The 14,713-nt window shown below is 45.6% G+C and overlaps 1 long non-coding RNA gene across 1 annotated transcript; it reads left to right on the forward strand.

Annotated features, from left to right (window-relative positions):
- Positions 1 to 4,345: 4,345 nt before the first annotated feature.
- Positions 4,346 to 5,789, forward strand: LOC119381159 (uncharacterized). The gene is made up of 3 exons (XR_005181301.2): positions 4,346 to 4,648; positions 4,944 to 5,113; positions 5,347 to 5,789. It is a non-coding gene; the product is annotated as an uncharacterized LOC119381159 (long non-coding RNA).
- The last annotated feature ends 8,924 nt before the right edge of the window (positions 5,790 to 14,713 follow it).

Raw genomic sequence — 14,713 nt, forward strand, 5'->3', positions numbered from 1 at the left:
CCCCTCCTTCCGCTCTATAAATGATTAAGGGAGGGCAGCCGCCTCCTCTGCTTTCCACCCTGCGCGCAAACCTATGGTTCGAAGTCGGTGAACGTTGGATTTTGCTCAACTCTTAGCAATACTTTTTGGTGTATGTAGCCAAAAATTGTACGGTCAAAGTAAGGGGCGATTGCAACGTTGGGAACGGTTCGGCTGCATGAAGACGCAACAACCTTGTTGTATATCGAGAATGCAGGATCAGAGGGCAGATGAAAAAAAGCCGCAGTTTCGCAGCAGTGACGAAGCAGCGTATGCGATAGCAACAAATTGAAACGTTATACGAAGTAAGGTTAGCCGCTTACTCCTTCAGCATTCGACCAGGCGTAGCTGAGCAAGACGCGTTGGTATAAGGAAACGCGGCTGCTGCCGTGAGCGAAGCGACCTTCATGCTGTTCATGACTTCAGCGTAAACATTGCGATGGGAGCATGACAGGTACGAAGGTATGAGCGTCCCCTCTAAAGATACGGCGTGCGCGACCGCGGGCGACCCCGCCCCGTGGGTCAAAGTACAGTAGAGCGCGATTTGAAAGTTATCACGCGAGCATCGACCAAGAGCTACACTCTAAGAAAAAAAAAAAGAGTATGCGTGACTCTTTTCGGAGAGTTCTGACTTGCCACGTATAGGACTCTCTTGGTGGGTCAGGGTCGGCTCGCTCTAGGAGAGTCCCCTGACCCTCTAGGAAGAGTGAAAAGACTCTCATCCGAAGGATCACGTTATCACTTATAGGGAGTCAGACGACTCTTGCCGGTAACGCTCCTAGGGGGGTCAAGGGACCCACACCGAAGCATCAAGTGACTCCACAAGTATTTTAAGCTACTCATTTGATCCTTGCTCTACTTTTGCGCGACTACTGTTGAAAATAGTAGAGTATTCATTTTAAGCAATGCCCAATAATATTTACCGTTCTGCCCAGCGACTGTAAAAAAAGAACAGTTCAGTTTTAGCATTATTTTAATAAAACTCGTCAAAACAACACATATTTTCCAGCAAAGTTATATAGAAAGCGCGAAAAGAGGGTCTGTGATTTCCAATTGAGAAGTTTGGGTATTCCTCATTTACATGCTTCTATGAGTATAGCCAACTAAAATGTGTGACTGTGATGTGCACAGTGTCATATGGTGCTAAATGAACAGCAGAAATCGGCATCATGTTTCCATATTTATTCCTTGTGATTAAGAATAAATCAAAAAGTGGTGACGGCTTGAGGCATCAGACTTGTGGCTTGCTAGGTTGTCGCTCCTGTCCAGCGTGAGCACCATGAAAAACGGTATCTGAAAAGCTGAACGTGATATTATGATGAGAAAATGAAATTGCAGTAATGGTTTGCAAAACCTACACAATAAGTGGTTCACACAGGCATAATAAAGGCTAACAACAAAACAACAAAGCGCACATCCCCCGGCAGCCAGGGGCATGCCGTGAGCGGTTATTGACCGCATGTTTTACAAACGTAACCCATCCTTAAATACTCAGATAAACAGATACGGGTACTATCACTCTAAATATTTTCACGCGTAGTATGCGTGAAACGCGCCCCTCGGCCTCCTAAAATTCGTTTTGTGTACCACGTGACTTAAAATACGCGTTATTTTCCTCCACCCAAGCGTGACGCCGGTCGAGGAAACGCACATTCGCTGTATTTTACGCGTGATGCGGGATTCTACGCGTGAGAACCGGAAAACTCACGCTGAGGAAAAGTTTGCGACGCCGATCGCGCTTCTCATCACGCGTATATATATCCTGATACAATCGCCAAGACAGCCGTGCGACGTCGCCGTTACTCGCCTCTGATTTGCTGCTGCGATTTGCGCCTGCTTTCATTTATGTTTGTCTTTCACGCGAAGACCTTGAAAAGTGGCGCTTGCTTCGGTATATACTTTTGGCGGGAAAACGGGGTTAGAGTCGTTGGAGTCATTGACTTAGCAAGCACTTTGCGCATCGTCTCTGCCTGCCCTTCGAACGTGTACTGTGCGGAGGGTTCGCATTGTGGTGTTGAAAAGTGGTGAAGTCATGAATAACTCGACATCGATTGACCTGCGTGGTGTGCCGCGCGGTAGACGCAAGAACATCGAATGCGACTGCCCTGAGTTCTCGCGCGACACGGCGCCACTCACTGCGAACTCTGCTATTCCGGCAGGATGGTGTGCATACTGCGGGCACTCGCCTGCCATTCACGGCCGCTTGGAATACCTGGGTAAGCAAATATTTCGAAATGTGTTTGCTCATTATATATTTCACAACTATTTTCCCAACAGTGACGTTTCTTGCTATAGACCTCTGAACTTGACAGTATAGTAATCAGGCCAAGTTCTCTGTGTACAGCACTGACGGACTGAAACGCGAAAATTTAGGGCTATGTAATTTACGTACTTTCATTTTCAACATCTCCATTTCGTGTCATAGTGGCGTAATTTTGGCTCGAACACTTACATCAGAGCCAACATTAACTTTAGATGCCGGATTCGTAGCGACGTGACGTGGTTACCTTTAATTGCTCATGAAAGTATTTGTAGTAAAGAAAGTGATGTCGCTTTTCAGTCCGAGAGTTTCTGTTTCACTCGGGTCGTGCGATCAACCGGGAAGGATGACAAAAAAGAAGGAAAGAGTGTTGCTCTCGGTGCCGTGGCTGTGAGCCGTTTCTGCTTCGCCGCCGGGTATCCACCGGTCACCGTGTAGCGCTCGTTAGCTTTGGCTTGTCGGCGCCAAATTTCGCGGCCGCGTTAGCCGCGTCGCGGTTCGCGGCGGTGGCCATTTTTGGGCGAGGAGGCGGAAGGCCGGTAAGGGGCCGCCTGGCGCCTCTCGCGGTGAATAAACAGCATGATAAACAGCGCCTGCTTCCTCCGTCCTCCGCAGAGCGCCTCGAAAATGACCAAAAATATATTGTATGCCGTAAATTCATGTAGTCGATGCGTACATTACGAAGCGTTAAAATTGTGCCATATCCTACAAAACAAGCGCGTTAAGGCCACAGTAAAATTGTGTGTTTAAGCTGCACATCAAGGCTGAAGTTCGCTTTTTTTATGTGAGTGCGCAACGCATGAGTCCATAAGTATTATTTGAAGCCGCTATTGCCAAGAGACCGCTCTGGTTACAGGCGAACTATTTATGCCGCAACCTAGCCTTTTATAAAAAATAGAGACTGCGCCACCTTCAGGAATTTCAGGCTACTGGGTGAAGTCGCACTTCTGCGCAATGATTAGGGAGTTTTCGAATAGGGGCCCCAAACATTTGGGGCCCAAAGGCCTCTTGCGTAGGCTCGCTTTGGGTCAAGCAGGAGTTATAGTTTTCGAATAGGGTCTCCGGTGATTTGGGCACTCCCCCTATTCTAGGTCACTGTGGTCTTGGCCGAGAGCCGTCGCTTCGAAGTGAGTGTCGTCACGTTTGTTTGACGCAAAGCTTTTGGGGCAGGCTTTGGAGTTCTCTCTCTTTCTCGCTCTTTCTACCTTTATCCGCTGTCTCTTTTTCTCCTTCTGTCTATTTCTCGATTCCCCTTTCGTTCAATTTAATTCTCTCTCTCTATTATTGTTTCTCTTCGTTTTTCTCTCAGTCTGTCAAACTCCGTTTTTTTTTTCTATTTCCTTTTTGTGTCTGTTCTTTTCTACCTTTTTTCTCTCCATATTTCTTTATCTGCCTTTCTATCTTTTCTCTATTTGTTCCTTTTCATTCTATATGTCACGTGTTCTGTTTAATTCTATCTCTTTCCCCTTTTGCATTCTCATTCTCTGTACTCATTCTCTCACCCAACCGAGTTATTGCATCCCACGCCGGACATATCGATGCAGCCGGAGAGCGCGCGCCGAGCGCACGTGTTCGGGGAGAGAAGGAGAGGATGAAGCGAGTGCGCGTCGTATGGGGATGGTAGTTATCACGAACACTCCGCCGGGGTTTGCCGAGCATAAGCAGCTCTGCTGTTCAGTTTATCAAGATACGTTGTTCATGTCCAAGAGCACTATCGCTAAGTACGGAGGCCAAGATTACTGCTTTGAGAAATGCTTTGTTGCTTCCGAGTGATGGTCAGCTGAACATAAATGACACCTTTCGAAACCTATGAGGGGCGAGTCGTGCGGTGCGCGTAAAAGTCGTTCTACTTCCACAAACACTATAATTGCGGAAGAGTGCTTAGCTTACCCGGCTGCCAACCGTCAAGACAGCGGTTCGAGTCCCACCGCGGGCACAAATCTTTTTTTTTTTTCTGCAGCTGTTCCTCTCTATGGATGAACGGTTGCACCGCAATGTTCCTTCTTTGGGGCTTGCAGTTGCGTCATACGGGATGTCAAACACACGGTTAACCTCTCTGCATTTAGTCACGAGAAGGACTAACGGTTCTGCCAACGCAGTTCGTTTGTCAAGGGAACAACTTTTGATTGAAAAGCTCGCAAGATCTTTTGGAGTGAACGGGGTTCAGAAAGAGGCACTCGTCATACTTCCGCAATTATATTTATCGCTGTGAAAGTTATATTTGTTTATCTGTGCAGACAATAGATGAAGAAGGACATTCTGAAAGCGGAAGATGCACCCCGCGTGAAGGCACTTTTAAAAGCATCCTTTATCATGAGGAGCACGTCACCAGTGGCGGTATTACCGGCTTATCTCCTAAACGAAGAACTGGTAAGACAGTCCTGTACCTTCTTATGTCCCTCTTTATTTCTTCAGATTGCCATATTTCAGAAGATTTTATTGGCGCCCAGTGTAATCTGGAGCACTCACGTTTTTTTTCATTCGTGCTCAAACAGATTGCCGGTGTACGAACTATACTTGACCTTACGACTTCAAAAATTCTTTTGTGCTGTTCTTGCTGACCCCTAATGCCGCTATAATTAAATCAACAAAGAGCCACGAAGTTTTGCTGATTGTGCGCTGTATTCTGTGTTCATGAAGTTTAATTCCACGTTTTCTCTTTCAGCTTGCCTTTGAAAGTGAACTGAGATTTTCAAGCACTATGGAGGAGAATGTCAAGCGCCTCAGCAAAATTCTGCTTGCAGTGGCGACAGTGTCGTCCTTAGCGGACCCATCGTACACAGAGGTGGATGCGTACCTGAGGCCAAGGCTCGCAAAATGGCCCTAATTTCAGAGGTGAGTAAAATAGTTTTTTAAGAGCCATAGTTTCAGAAGCAATCCATAACGGCATCATTCTTCTAACACTACTCAGTTTTCAGCTGTGTATCAGAACATTTAACGCCGCAGTCGCAATGTGAGCTTTGTCGACAAAATCGTTTTCATGAATTTGCAGTTCTGTACCAAGTGAAATTGGACAACGGTTCATTCCATCAGGTACCAATTTAATTTCTCCTTTTTATCTTTGCCAGGTTTCACCCGCGGACATTATTGGCCCGTGCATTGTGTGGGGCGACATGGAGGAGCTTGTATGCGGCAAAGAGCCCAGCAAAACCATGAAGCTACAGCCGAACACGTCGCTAGAAAAAGCACTGGTGCTTTGTTTGTGTGTGTACTACGACAAGGACCTTGCGTATCCGGCGGCTTTTGGCCAGTTGCTTGGCTTCCTTCAAGCAGCCGTTAAACGTGCCGGCATCGATGAAATTCCATGGGCGCAGAAAGGGCTACGGGATTTGTTCACGAAACTACACTTCGTTTGAGTTAAGTACACATCAAAGTTTATGTGCTGCTTAAAGAGACATCCAAAATTCATCTAGCGCCTATTTTACAGTTCCTGTGTGTTTTTTTTTCTTGGATTGCTCTTCCATAAAAAGAAACGTTTTTGTAAGTTATGGTCAATAAAAGTTTTACTCAAATCTTAATTCTTGTAAATATTTCGTTCTACTTAACCCCTTATTTCTTGATTCAAAATATAAAGTGTCAGAGCACTCCGCGCAAAATTCCTCACTCAAATTTCTGGACTACCGTATACATAAGTAATCGCCTCGAAAGAATGCATGCACATCAGAGGCTTAATTGTAGGATTCGCCAAATGCACCTGTGGAAGATGCTTTATGGAAGTTTGCCTTGCACTGCCTTCCATGGCGTTGGGGTTTGTGACTAGCGAAGTTTGAGACAATCCAGAACGCCTTCATTCTGCTAACACTACTAAATTTTCAACGGTGCATAACGAAGATCTAACGCCGCAATCGCGATGTGAGGCTTGTCGATCCGTGACGGGAGGCCTTCCTAATGCTTAGTTAAGGTGTAAGAGAGGATTTTTACTTACTTGATGCGGGATTCTACTAATCTATAATATATGTTTCTGACTGTCGGAAAGTGTTTAAAAATAAATCTGAGATAAGATAATATTTGTTGTGCTGTATATATTTGTTGATGCTTGGCGGCTGTTTGGCGGGTATATTTGCTGGTTGCCCGGCATTAAATAGCTAATTACAAAAATCAAGTTTCAATTTTCATATTGCGCATGTGAACATTCCATTGGTTCTGCGTAACACGAGCTTGCTAGCTGCACCGTAAATACAGACCGCACTGCCGATGTTGAGCTGTGCGTATATATTTGCCGTTGGGTACAACATGCAAACAGTAGCCAGTGAATTATTGAAAGCTTGTGTCTAATTTCTAGCCTACTCCCTGTACTATAAACCGAAATCCATATTTATGTTTCAACCAGAAAGCTCATTTTACCGTCTCGCAGTGTCGCGTTCTATAGTTTGCACATGTGCAAGATGAAAAGTTAAAATTAATTTTTTGTAATGCGCTAATTAATGCCAGGCATCAGTATGTATACTCTCCAAGAAGCCGCCAAGCTCATACAGCACAACAAATATTATCTTCTTTCAGCTTTCTTTTTAGATGATTTCTGACGGTCATAAAGGCATTTCAAGGAGCGGGAAAACGCCGCATTAAGTAAGTAAAACTCCTCTCTTACACCTTCTCTAAGCGTTAAAAAAGTTGCCAGTCACGGTTGGCAAGCGTGGTGCGCTTAGCGTGAAAGCGCACCACGCGTAGAACAAGCGTGCAAAAAATCGCCCCCACTCACGCTCCGCAAGCGTTATGCATCGGCAAGTCATGCTTAGGAAGCGTGATTTTTTCAGCGTGAAAGCACACCACGCATAGAACAAGCGTGCAGAAACACGCCCCCTACTCACGCTTGCTGCGCGTGAAAATATTTAGAGTGTAGGGCCCGAACGACACCCAGCCCGTGCGTACGCCGTCTACGTCGAGATCAGACATGTCATACGCCAGAATTAGCGCACATAACTCCCACAATCACTTACACTCACTCGATTCTGTTATAGCGCCCAACGTCATCGCAGTGTATGCAAACCACGAAAACAGCAAACAGAAACGAGGGAAAAGAGTGGACGCCGGCGGCCGCAACAACGCGCGCCGTCGAAAGTCTAGAGCTTTTTGACTTTACCGGCGAGGCGTGTCCAACTTGAATGACTACCGCGTACGTTCTGGAAGCCACCGTACTATATCTGCACCTCAAACTACCGTCTTTAAGCCAACAAAAACCATTACATATAGTGCGTCTGAGCGTTCTGTACACAGGCTTTTTTTTTTTTTTCACGTTCCCACGCGTGGAAGCACGCTGCACACTCAAGGTCGATGGAAATGTTATTATGATGTAGACTAAAGTGCATCTCAAAACGACATCTTGCACCTTCAGCGGAGCAGACACAACGTGCGATCAGCAAGAAATGACCCTCGATAATTGTTTGCATCGCTCACTTTATGGGAGCTTGTACAGCAACGCGCATAACGGTGGCAACTCGTTAACTGACAGCTTTAGTTGGGCATCCGCAACAGCCCCGCGGACACAGGCTACTGTTGGAAATGGCTGGCAGATTCCCCAGAGCTGCTGCAGATGCCCAGCTAAAGCTGTATAATTAGTACCTGCGAAATCAGTACACTCACCGAGCTGGCGCCCGTTGTCGGTGTCCGCAGCTCCATGAATATTCCGCCCTCCAAGCGTCACTTCGTGCACGGAGCAGGCGTCAACACCACCGAAGACGCGCAACCAACGCAACCACGCAACGCATTCCAATAGACCAGGAGACTGAGACCGCTGACGGCCGCTGAGACGACTGAGAGAGGAGAGCGGCGCGCCACCCCGGCGCCAATCCCGTCTGCGTCGCCGACAGGGTTGCCAGGTTTGGCTACTTTGCGCCAATTTGGCTACTTTTTTTGGCCGATGGCGGCAGAAAAATCGTCTTGGCTACTTGGCTCTCTTTTGGCTACTTTCTTGTCCCCTAGATATGAGCAAAGTTATCAATATCTGATAACGTGGCAGCCCTGGTGCTCGAGTATATGGTGCCAAAACATGGAAGTGAAAGCATTCTTCCAGCTCCGAAAATGGAATTTTGCAATTTGATTACGGAACTTTGATGAAAAGAATGGCGCCGTGGCCTAAGCAGGCGTAAGGGTCAATGGTCGATCATAACTTAAATATAAAAAAAACTACACGTTTATAACCTGCCAGTCAGGCAGGCTTCGCACACACAAAAAAAGAAATTGTTTTGGGTGTGTGGTTGGGACTCGGCGAGAACTGTTGCAAGGGGCGTCATTTTTATCACCCATTGCTGAACGCGGCTTGAAACCGCAATTGCAAGTGAACAAGAATCGAAAGCGCTCCGGATTCCGGGCGCTCTGCCCTCATCGACATTAGGAATAGGATATCCGACATTCTAAAGAGAGCACTAAAAGAAACCAGGACGCAAGAGACAAAGGCGGAATACAAACGCTCACTAACAATAGTTGTTAGTGAGCGCTTGTGTCGCCGCCTTTGCCTCTTGTGTCCTGGTTTTTTTAGTGCTCTCTTTAGAATGTCGTACTAACTCGCCCAACAAACAATCCTTCTAGGATATCCATCGAACTGCTTGTATCATTTCTTAGGCTAGGGTACGGATTACGACTCTGGATTCGTCATCACCGAATAAATTTTTGTGACAGTGGCTTCAATTTATGCTTCAATGCAGTGACTGAGATTTTGAGCAAACTCATCATGGCGTAGACTCATTTTTATTGTCGCAACTTCTAGTCATTTCAAGAAAAGTCATGCAACACGCATGAAGAGAGGGCTCGTATGTTTTCATCAGCGCGAACACTGCGTCATCATGCATGAAATGATTGTTAAAGTCAACAATTTGTGCTGGAATCTTAGGAATCATGATTCTGAATTGTTCATGCAGCACATATTTACATTTCGCCGAAAGTCTTTTGCATTTAGTCATTTAAATAAAGATGTGGAAGGGATTTTCACAGATGCGTGGCTACTTTTGGCTATTTTTACTGCCCTAGGCTCAAGTTGGCTACATTTTGGCTAGATTTTGCAATTTTGTGGCTATTTTTTGTCTTTTCGACCTGGCAACCCTGGTCGCCGAGCAAGGCGCCACAACGGCGCCAAAGGGTGAGCGTGAGATATGTATGGCGTATACGGCGGCTCTTCCGTATACCGAAGCCAATCGAAACGCGCTTCAGGAGGGTCCAGTGACTCCTTCCCAAATGCGAACTCTTTTTCTCTGCCTGTACCTTCCAAAAGGGGTCAGATGGACACCCGAAGAGAGTCACGGTTCCATGACCCTCTTTTGACTCTCTTTTTTCTTAGAGTGTACAACAGCGCCACGTCCCAGAATACTCTTTTGAGGAGAGGGAGGTATCGGGCGAGTTTCCCTCACCCTTCTTGCGGTTGCGATCACTCCCGTCTGAGAGAGGCACATTTTCACCTCTTCTTTATTTTTTTTCATGAAATCGCGTTATATTTTGTTCAACTTAGCAATCCATTCAAATGAAGCAGTGCCAAGCACCAGCTTTACCATATCTTCCCCAGCAATTTTGTTATCGTTCGCGGAGATAAGAGCGAAAGAAGAATACACTTGATCGCAACGAATGAAAAGCTTAAATAGATAGCAATAGTGTAGAGTTCGTCGTATAGGGGCGATTGCTGTAGCATGGAACAGCCAATGAGGGAGAGAAGATTGCGCAATCTTGATTTTCACTGCTCCGAAACGTGCCGCTAGGCCCCTAGGACGCTAGACCAGTCGACGCTCGCGCGATAACCTTCATATCGCGCTCGACTGTACGCATTTCCTGCCGGCTCCACGCAACTGGCCTCCGGCACCCCTCCATGCGCCTATCGCGCGACCGAAACGGCGGGAGCGTTTCACCTCTGCTTGGGCCGCAACCATCGGCAGCCATCGTAAGTTTCAACTCGCACATAGAACACACGACACGCAGAGCGAAGTTATCGATTGGGACTTTATATGGAACATTACGGCCCGGCAAAAATGTTCTTGAGGTGTCCACATAATTGCTGTTGAAATAAAACTTTACTGAGTTAGTTGCGATTACAGTGCCCAGATCAAGCCGATCAATCAATCAATCAATCAATCAATCAATCAATCAATCAATCAATCAATCAATCAATCAATCAATCAATCAATCAATCAATCAATCAATCAATCAATCAATCAATCAATCAATCAATCAATGAATAAATAAATGCCCTCCGCCACTGACTTTCTCCACCATACAAGAGAGTAAATGCTGTGATAGCGGCATAGTCAGCAAAGGCCGGTATTCACAAGAATGCCTTACACCTTAATTGTTCGTGAGATGACGTATAAGCCAAACCTGATTCTAGACATGTCAAGAGCGAAGTCGACTGCCAAGGGCAAAGTGCATCTACGGGCTTTGTGAATTCGGTCCCTCATTCGTACGTGAAGCTGCGCTGCGAATTTTCGCGCGAAACTCTCCTGAAGTTGCTAAGGCTCGCGGCTATACACTGCACGCAAATGCGGAAATGCGTTGCGACAGGCAGAGATCAGCGTAATTGCTGTCGCCGTGAAGCAGAGGCAGTCTGCGGACGCAACCAGAACACTCGGCTGCAGGTATGTGGGTGGCGTCAGCGTGCTGGTGCGAGCAATTACTGCCGACGGTAACATCTATTATTCGTCGTGGTAGCCATCCACAGGGCAGCTCGGAGTGGCCATCTGTGAACCAGCAGAGCGGAACGGGGGGGGGGGGGGGGGAGGGGGGATCGCGTTGCTAAGCCTCGTTCGCTGAGATTCGACGCTGCAAAGCTCAATCCTTGTACTCAATCTCAGTGCACTCCGTAATGACCCGAGGCACGTAGCGAATTGTTTAATGAATATTCAATCATTTGACGACACTTTGGTGTCGCGCGAAAGACAGATATAGTATACGAACTACAGAAGGGTCGGTACCCCTATAAACACGCATTTATGTAGTACCTGAGGGAATCCCACCTATAGCCTCTGGCTATGGTTTCGGATGCGCCAATACAATACACTTCCTAAAGTGCTTGTATATATATATATATATATATATATATATATATATATATATATATATATATATATATATATATATATATATATATATATATATTATTTCGCAGATAGGAGGACTGGTATAGGTATTCCTGTGCCAGTAGAAGAGTAACCATATGACTCCCTTAAGGGTGCAATGTGCAACCAAAGCCAAGGAGGAAAACTTACAAATCATCAGGTGTTGAGAATGTGATATGGTGCAACTGTGATTAATCCTGGTGAGAAAAGTGAATGCTGAGTCGACTTTCTTCCCAATATATATAGTGAACAACTTCGTACTGCAATATAGGAAACAAAACAAATATTTGTTTCGTTTCTTATATTGTAGTACGAAGTTTTTCACAAGTTTTATTACGGTAGCCAGAAGAAGTTCTTTATATATATATATATATATATATATATATATATATATATATATATATATATATATATATATATATATATATATATATATATGTATATATATGCATGCTTTAAAGGGGCCACGACATAGTCACCCAACAATTTGTGGTTTTCAGCGAAACATAGAAGTACACGGTATATGCCTACGCATATACCATGTGCCTATCATAGCTGCATATGCCTATGCAGCTATGACAAGTGGACTGTAAAATAATATTTCAGTGCAAGACAAGCCCTACAAGTCGCCGGCTATAAACCCCGCCCACCGCCGGCGACTGCCATTTCGCCATGGCGTGTGTGACGTCATGCGCTGCATAGAGTGGAGCCGTCGTCTTCTACCAAAGTTTCAGCCGCTGCAGATCGTTCAGTTTCAGCGCCAAGCTGAAGCAAGCTATCTCGATTTCACGCGCAGCTGACCACGGAACAATATCGTTCGCCGGAATGCAGACACTCGCACAGCAAGGAGCTTGTTACGTCACGGCTCGCGAGTGCGCCAGTGGTGCCCGACTCTCAGCCCGCTCGCCTGTTTATCAAAATATTCAATTATAAGTTGAGTGGTCGACCAAATGCGCTGAAATTTCGCCAGGTTATTTTTGAACGCACAAGGATTAACCCACATAACAGAAATAATGATCTGAAATTGGGTGTCATGGCCCCTTAATGAACGAAGGAAAAATCAAGATCAAGAAGAGACAGCCAAAATGCTAGACTGTGAGAGATGTAACGAAACGTGATTACGCCAGTCGCAGGCTAGCGAGTAAGGAGCATGATCGTCACATTCCAAAGAAAGAAAAAGGAGAAACTGATTTTCAGTTTTTAACCTGGTCGGCTAAAGGCGTCTCATTACTTGCGATCAGATAAAATGCTTCTTCTCATTTGACTCTTTCTGCAGTTCCGTAACTATTTTTTTGCGGGCCTATCAGAACGACCTAAAGTGCGCCAATTACACTGCACCACTGAAAACGACCACTTTCAGCAAGTTATCGTGAGTATGCGTTGTTTTCCCGCAAACTTTATCTCAGCTTGTGTTGTTTAAGTATGTGTATATACCTAACTTAAATTTCCACACCTTCACTAAACGGTCTCTGAAAATGACTTAAAATTTACCCTGAGCGTCACACCCAAGCTAACTTTTTTTTTATTGTGCACAGAAATGCGGCTCATTTGCGGACAGAAAACAATTTATTCTCCTACACGCTTTAGACGTCCCCCAGCTGGAGGCGATTTAGACGAAACGTTGATGCGCCGTAGCATGCACGGGTTGTAGAAGCGATCTGTTTCGACGTTAAAAAGAAAGAAAGAAAAAGCTAGAGCTGTAATGATCAGGGCATGGCGTCGCGGCTGATGCGAACGCTGTCGCGAGAAAGTGTTTTGCACTGAGTGTTCATATTACAGGCTTGACGGTGTATCCCATTAAACTCCAAGGAAAATCGACGCACAGACCAACGAGATCGACTAACACAGACAAGTAAAAACAAACAAACAAAAAAAACGTAAAGAAAAAAAAAACGAGAAGAGGTTGCTGTAGGTCATTTCAAACGTCTCCGCAAATGTTCTGTGATTCGTATATATATAGAGGACGACTACTGGAGGTTCAGCGTTTTAATGCTCTTCATTATAATTTTTTTTCTTCTTGAAGCTTCATACCCAGGAATTCGGGACATCGCTTCTAGTTCACCGTTTTTCACACCACGTGGCGTACGGACCTTCAACGTTCAAAATTCGCGCGATGACGCTTGCCGTAATCGCGCGGATTGAGAAAACCACAATACATAAAAAAGTACGACGACGATATCCGCTACAACCAGCAAGCGCGAACCTCAGTCGCCGACAGATAACCGCAACGCATGCGACGAGCGGCCGGTTGGGCTGCTCGACTGTGAGTCAGCAGTTCTGTTGCACTGAAAGGGTGCACACATACAAGTCGCTTGGCTGTGCTTGATAACTACGAACTCTCTAAAGAGCGTGCTGCCCTTCTTCTCATCCCCTGCCTCTTCAATATATTTCGTCCGATGATATTGTATGGCTCCGACGGGTTTCTTAAAAGAAAGCAAGAACGCGTTCTTTAGCGCTGCTGTTTTTGTAATGTGAATAAACTAACTTCCAGAAAATAATGCAAGCTTGGGAGGGGGTGATGACGATTGCGGGTTTCCGAATGTGCAGTGTCTTGACGTCCCTAATTTTTGTTGGCCTCAATTTATAAAATCAATATTTTGCGCTATTATGTGAAGACACCTGGCCGTGTTCGCTACCACAGACATTTTTCTTGAAAGCTCAATGAGCAGCAGAAGTAAAGGAAGAATGAATACCTTTGCATGCAGAATATTGTTCGATGATCTTAAAAAGAATGGTTTTAACAAAGTCGCTTTAGTTTTAACTGCGCGCTTTTTGTTTCTAAATAACATACCTATACGTCGGAAAGTGCATTGACTTACGCATGACATGCTACACAGGCCGCGTTTCCCTCTCTGCTAAGTGTTGGTGAAAGAGTAATGAAACAGATTAGATTCATATAAAGTATCGAGAAACCCGCCTTCTTGTTTGACTGCCTATGCTAGTCTGCAGAAATGTAGGAGGTCCCGGCTTGAAACCCGGCTCTTGCGGCCAGCTTTATTCGGGACAGCATAGCGCGTTTATATTTTTACATGGTAAGTTCGCTAAAAGGCCCCTCGTCAGGACCCGTTTAATATATTGATTACGAGCTGAAATATTTCATTTATTTGAGCAAGGGACGTGGAAAGGTCTCGAAAAGCCGTTTTATTTTTATTCTCTGTGTCGTGTGTTTACCGTAAGACAACGTGGCACCTCACCAGGCTATGTTTGGAGCAAGCTGAGCAAACTTTCACGAATGTCTTTTTATTTTGTCAATAGGTTCGCTGTTCACTATTGCAAGAGTAGGAAGGCATTGAACTGCCCTGTTACCGTGCCGCCAGAAGGTAAACATTGTTGTCAACGCAGACCTTGTCCGCCGCGGTGGAGCAGTGATTATGGTGCTCGGCCGCTGACCCGAAGGTCGCGG

Source organism: Rhipicephalus sanguineus, chromosome 2, assembly GCF_013339695.2.
Source record: "Rhipicephalus sanguineus isolate Rsan-2018 chromosome 2, BIME_Rsan_1.4, whole genome shotgun sequence".
Taxonomy (NCBI): domain Eukaryota; kingdom Metazoa; phylum Arthropoda; class Arachnida; order Ixodida; family Ixodidae; genus Rhipicephalus; species Rhipicephalus sanguineus.